We start from the raw sequence: 6,951 nt of genomic DNA on the forward strand, positions 1-6,951 counted from the left end.
TATATAAGAAAATCATTCAATTTACGGGTTCTTTTCTGGAAATTATTGTTACATTTATTTTCCTTTTAAATTGACGGATTGTAGTGAAAATTGGCAGAGACATCGTTAAAACCCCAACAAATAAATAAACAAAGTAATATGTCAAAATATTAAGTACTCTGTTTTTGACGGTACATAAACTAGTTGATAGAAAATGTAGCCTGCCCAGAAATTGATCATGACTCGTATAAGAAAATACTTTAATTTCTACTTACAAAGTGTCTATATACCCAAAATTAACATAAAAATAAATCCATTTATAAAGAATGTTCATTTTACTTCTTTTTTGGTTAACTTTTGTGCAAATTCCACTTGTGTAAAAGTTTATATACGGAGATAGTTTAAGTACATTTACCAAGCCATAGGAATCTGACTACTACATCATAATGAATTAATTGGTCAAGGCGATGCAGCGAATAAACATCAAATTTATTAATATCATGGAAGAAGTCATTTTTAGTCCAAGCAATTTTAAAGATTTTTGACTAATTGTTTAACAAGAATGAAAACACAGATACATGTATACCTATAACACACAGAATGATGTCAACGGTCGTAAAATATGTACATATTCAATTTATCTCTTGATCTTTAAAAGTCGTGCCTCGTTCTTGTGAGTACACATAACGTTGTTAAACGTTCGTACATGTATTAATGTTCGTGCGTTGCATTCAGAAATTTAGATCGCATTTGGTCGCGTCAGAATAATGTGCATATTCAGTATTTTGAGGAGAATTGATGCAGCCACAAAAACGCATGAAACGAATGCGAGAGCTCGAACAACGTATGCGATAGCTCGCCCAAATCCCACAAATTCTGATTACAAAGTTTTGTAAAGCCTCTTTCACAATTGGCACACGAGCAGAAGCGACCGAATATTCGTGCAACCGATAAAATTAGATATGAATTGTAAACTGTTGTCGCAAAAATCGCATTTGAAAAAAGTATTCGTACGAAATTCGCACGATCTAAGCGAGCGTTGTGCGATGTTAACGTATTAAATCTTGCGATATATCTTGCGTCTATCTGCGATTGTAGCTAAACTATTTTATTTTTAAAATTTTAAGCGTAGTTTATTTCATACAATTCTTTTAACACTAAGCCCCTCTACGTCTGTTTGTTGTTGCTTTTAAGATTATGCAACAGTTATGCAATTATCACTGTCCATTGGTCATAAGTTATAGGTCACGTGACCCCTTATCTTTCGATGGTCCCGGACAGCGTCAGTACCAAGCTATTATTTACCTTCTTTATTCAAAGGATTTCTCTTTAAATATTGATCATCCGGATTTATTGATAGTGTATATACTTCCAGTGAACTTTAATGCTACTACAATCGATGTTATTTTTGGACGATGACTTTCTTTTTTTTGGTGAATGACGGATTTTAATCGATCGTTTGTGAAGAACAATGGCGACCAGAAAAAGTTCTAAGAGACAGAAAACTTCAGGCAACTCTCTCGACATGAGTAATTATTCAAATTGGCCTGCCGGTACCCTAAGAGAAAAACTGTCAGAAGTGAATATAAGTGCCGCCTCAAACTTCCCTATAACTGTTTTAAGAAAATTGTATGTGGATAATGTATTAGGTAAAGCGTCTACAGATGAAATCCGGACCGTTCCTGCTATTCTACAGACAATTCTGTTCAATCGAACCTTCCATCGACTAATCAGCAAAGTTCATCAAGCTCAACGCAATTCGCCGAACAGCCAAGTTCATAAGCTCAATGCTATTAGCCGAACAAGCCTCTACCGACAATACGACTTTGGGTATACGTACGACTTACCAAAACAGTGCGACTTCCGGTTCGCAAAACCAATCGACAACTGACTCCAGTTCCCCAGCAGTTATCGACTCTTTAGTACACACAGTACAGAGTCTACAAACTATGGTTTCTTGTCTAACTTCACTGATCCCGACTAAGGAAACCAACCTGAAAAATTCTCCTGCTTTTAACTTGCAGGAGTACTATAAGTCGGACGAAATCAGTCATACATCGAGGAGATTCGGCACACACCCCGAAGACCTGCCCCAAATGGAATTGATTTCAAACTCCTTAAGGAAGCAAATCCTACAAGATAAGTACGTCAACCTCGCTTCATTACTCATACCTTACTATGAAATCCGCGAATCTGAGAAAGAAATGACTGAGAGGGAGGACAGCAGACTGAAAAGAAATCTTACAATTACTGAATTTCTCACTGCTTTCGGAAAATACAAACGTACTATGTGCCAGGCCTTTCCAAACCGCAGGGACGAACTTGATCACTATGAAGCTATCATAGTAGATCTGTACAATGTATATGGAGAACGTTTCTATGAGTATTATAAACTCTTTTCCTTAAGAAGCGCGAACGCTTTGGCAGTCCACAAGATAAAAGTAGATTGGTCCGTGATGAGAGACAGAGATCTCGTACAATTGATAGCCTCAAGATCCAAATCCTGTTCCATATGTTCAGAAGTTTCCCATGACTCTAAGTTCTGTCCACAACTGCAAACCAGTTCCGTAGAAAATTCATTCCAACCTACCAATATAGATAGGCATGGCAGAAAGAGGACCATACATAATGGACAGGAAATTTGCAACAATTTTAACTCGTCAAAAAGATGCGGGAGAAATAACTGCCCCTTCCTTCATGTCTGTAGCATATGCAAGAACAAAGATCATTCATTTCTAACTTACAATCTGAAAACCAAACCAAAGAATGCTGCATCTTCAATTACCAATAAAAAGTGACTATCCGTGCGAGCGACATCGTGCTCCACAATAAACATCAAACAGATGAAATTAGAGCTTCAAAACCGTGAAAATCGAAACTTTGTTTCATATATTATCAATGGCTTCATTAATGGATTCGATACAAAAGTACAGGAAACAGACTTGAAAATAAGGGAATGCAGAAATTTGAGATCAGCTTTACAGAACGTGGATACAGTTGACGAACTATTATCAAAAGAAGTTGAAAAGGGATTTCTTGCAGGACCTTATGAAGCTCCTCCTTTTGAAAGCTATCGCGTGTCTCCTCTTGGAATTGCCGAACACAAGTATTCAAAAAAGAAAAGGCTTATCGTGGACCTTTCTGCTCCTCACAACAACGACACTCACCCTAGTATAAATGAACTCATTGATGAACAGGAATGCTCTCTGTCTTATATAAAAATAGATGCTACCAAAATTATCGTCCAATATGGGCAAGGCGCCCTGATGTGCAAGACTGATATATCAGACGCCTTCAAATTTGTTCCAATACTACCGTCCCAGTATCATCTCTTTTGTGTGAAATGGAGAAATTCATACTATTACTATACTCGTTTGTCGTTCGGATGTAGATCAAGTCCAAAGATCTTTGATCAGTTTTCTCAAGCAATTTGTTGGATAGCACAAAACAATTATAAAATTGAATATATTCTTCATTTGCTCGATGACTTCCTGACTATAGACAGATAGGACCATGGCCCTACTGACTATGATATTTAAGAAATTAAACAATCCAATTGCTAAACATAAAACTACAGGCCCGGATACCGTCGTTGAGTACCTTGGAATCATATTAGATTCTATGAATATGCAAGCTCGACTTCCTCCAGATGAAGTTCATAGAATACGAGAAATGTTAGAAACCTTCTGTGTCAAGCAAAGTTGTACTAAACGAGAACTTTTGCAACTCTTAGGGCTTTTGAACTTTGCTTCTCGTGTCATACTACCAGGAAGATCGTTCGTTTCCTATCTCTTGCGCCTAGCCTCTTCAGTGCGAGAGCTCCATCATCACATCCATCTGACCGCAGAGTGTAGAGAAGACATCAGAATGTGGAAATTATTTCTGGATCAATGGAACGGCATATCATTCTTCTATGATATAGAAAGAACTCCAGCCAATAGCATGCATTTATATACAGATGCTTCATCTACCATAGGATTCGGGGGATTCTTCAACGGTCATTGGTTCTGTGACAGTTGGCCAGAAAAGTTACCAAGGGAACCAGACACGGAAATATCTATGGCACTACGTGAACTCTACCCTATCGTTGTAGCTGCCATTCTCTGGGGAAAATACTATAGAATACTATTCTATTGTGATAATGCTGCTACTGTGAATATTACCCAAAAAAGACAATCTAAAGTCCTCAGTATTACGCAATTGATGAGACGGCTAAACTGGTGTTCAGCTAAACACAATTTTTGTATATATTCTGAGTTCCTTCCAGGCAAAACTAATGTAATTGCTGACGCTTTGTCTCGATTTAAGATGAACAAATTCAGAAGACTGGCTCCCCAAGCAGACAGACTACCTCATCCCTGCCCACCCATGATGGACGTTCTCTGGAACCCTCCCACAGACTGAGCTGATGAAAGACTCCGTGTCTGGTTCAACTAGAGCTACTTATAATTCCGTTTATCAAGCCTTTCTAAAGTTTAGCCGTATGAACAACCTATGTGACAATGTGTCAGAATCTACTTTAATGCAATTCGTCACCTACTGCTACGATTCCATGCATCTGTCGTACCAAACCATCAAAATTTATCTATGTGGGATCCGACATCATCTTACCCTGCTTAGTAAACCTAATCCTTTCACAGATTCGGCAGAAAATCTACCAATATTGCACATGCTACTGAACGGAATTAAAAGACAAAGTCAATCTTTCCAACCAAGCCGACAACCAATTACTTTCCCCGTATTAACTGACTTGTGCAACATACTTCAAAAAGGATATGATTTTTTTTTTTCAAAATACACGGATACGTTGATGAGCAGTGTGTGTAGTCGCTTTCTTTGGTTTCCTTAGATGTGCAGAATTTACATGCAAAACATCTTTTGACCTTTTCATGAATCTGTGCTTAAATGATGTGCAATTTTACAACGACCATGATGTTCTTTTTCTTAAACAATCCAAGACCGATCCTTTTTGAAAAGGAGTTGCAATCAAGTTGTTTAAAAATCATACCAATTTGTGTCCATTCGAACAACTAAAGAGCTACTTGTATGCAAGAAACATCATTTTCGATCCAAAAGTGCATACTCCCCTGTTCATAACAGAGAATGGAAGTGCCCTCAATAGGTGTAACTTTTTGTCTATGCTAAAGGAAATTATAAATCGCACCAACCACGCCGACAGCCACATCACTGGACATTCATTCCGTATCGGTGCTGCCACATCTGCAGCAAAAGCGCGTATCGAAGATCATCTCATTTTTTTTTTATTTCTTTAGGTCAACTTTCACTATAATTTTTGTCACTGTTCAAAATAAGAAATTCAGATAAATGACTGTTTTGAAGAAACACTCCCTAATTCAACTTCCTTGTTTTATGCATACATCATTTAATAATATAGGCGTTGATCACAATATGTTCATTCTTTAAAAAATACTACCAATACGTCGTGTTGCATATCAAACGTGGCCTTCACTTTCTCTCTGATGTTAATTAGTCTAACCGCGTTCTTGGACACCTGGGAAGTTCTTTTCATCAAAACTTAAATAGTGGGAAATTAATTCATTTTATTTATTGTTTTTTTTTTTAAATTAGGCAAAGATTGCCGATGCATGGCGAACTCGTCCAGTCAACCCGCGTCCTTGGTTACCCTGTTCTGAAAGGTTTCTACCCGAATTTCATACTTGTAATATAAGAGGTCGTGTTTCGCAAGCGTCTATCCATCAAAACTAAAATCGCGCATTCAAGAAGCAAAGGGAAAGGGACTCATTTTATTTATTCAAAATTTGTGAAATATTAATTTCTTTGTATATCCTTAATAAGTTTCCGGTAAATATATCTACTCTTTACGTAACCATTCGATACCATTTCATTGCAAGCATATTTTGATGCAAAATCCCACTGCATCGGATCCGACAAAGAGTGTTCACAACCGTACACTCATATTTGCTATTTCGGGCTGGTTTATCGAAAATGAATTTAGGTTTTTAATTTATATATTCTCAATTATTTATTAGATAAAATTTATTTAAAGCTTACGGACAACATATCACACATTTTGTAATCCGAAATGTATAAGAAGTTACTCTGGAGCAAGCGTTTCGTATAAAAATGTCTTAATTTATAAGTATATATTTCTTTAAAGCCGTAAAGTACGGGAAGAATTCATCAAATCAATTATGACGTCATAATGGTTCTAGCACCTAAAAGGGATTCATTTACTAGTCCTTGACCTTAAATCGCTACAGTCATTTAAAGGTCATTTTTGTTTTTTGTTTTTTTATAACTTAATGCTTTTCTATGGTATGCAATTTGAATAATATGCTATGGGATTTTTATGCAGCGCTATGAGATTTGTATGAAATGCTATGAGAAATTGAAATGAAAGGCGTAATGATGTGGTATGCAATGATATACAAGAGTTCCAAAATTTTCACAGTAAAATATCTAAAAAAAAAATTAACAATTATCCGCAATTTAAACATTTCTCATAAGTGCTACATGTATACTATGATTTATTATGACGAATAAGAATTCAATGATTTGACATATCTTTGTATGCTATGATCTGAGATTTCAATGCAATGATAATCTAATGCTATGGTATGAAATTACAATGTTATGCTCTGCTATGGTGTATGTTGTTAGAAAATGCTTGAACTGATTGTTTATGTCTTTTGCTAAGCTTTGCATTTATAAGAACTTTTACTTCTCTAGATCTGTGAAAAAAATGTTTAGACATGATTTTACTTAATGTACAAATGTTATGTACTATTCCGCACAAAACTATTTTAATAAATCTTACATTTGTGTCAAAATATCGTCAGTATATCAAATATTTTTCTATCGGGGAATATTGAAGATTTTAGCGTTTTTCACTGGGTTTTTTTCTCTTTGTTGTCTACCGTTCTGGTCTTCATAGTTAAATATCTAAATGAACATATTTTCTTGATTTAACAGTGTTTGTTACCTTAAAGT

General features: G+C 36.0%; 1 pseudogene; it reads left to right on the top strand.

Annotated features, from left to right (window-relative positions):
* Window positions 1-1,766: 1,766 nt before the first annotated feature.
* LOC128187401 (uncharacterized) lies at window positions 1,767-5,252 on the top strand (annotated as a pseudogene).
* Window positions 5,253-6,951: the final 1,699 nt, after the last annotated feature.

This window comes from Crassostrea angulata, chromosome 6 (genome assembly GCF_025612915.1).
Source record: "Crassostrea angulata isolate pt1a10 chromosome 6, ASM2561291v2, whole genome shotgun sequence".
Classification (NCBI taxonomy): Eukaryota; Metazoa; Mollusca; class Bivalvia; order Ostreida; family Ostreidae; genus Magallana; species Magallana angulata.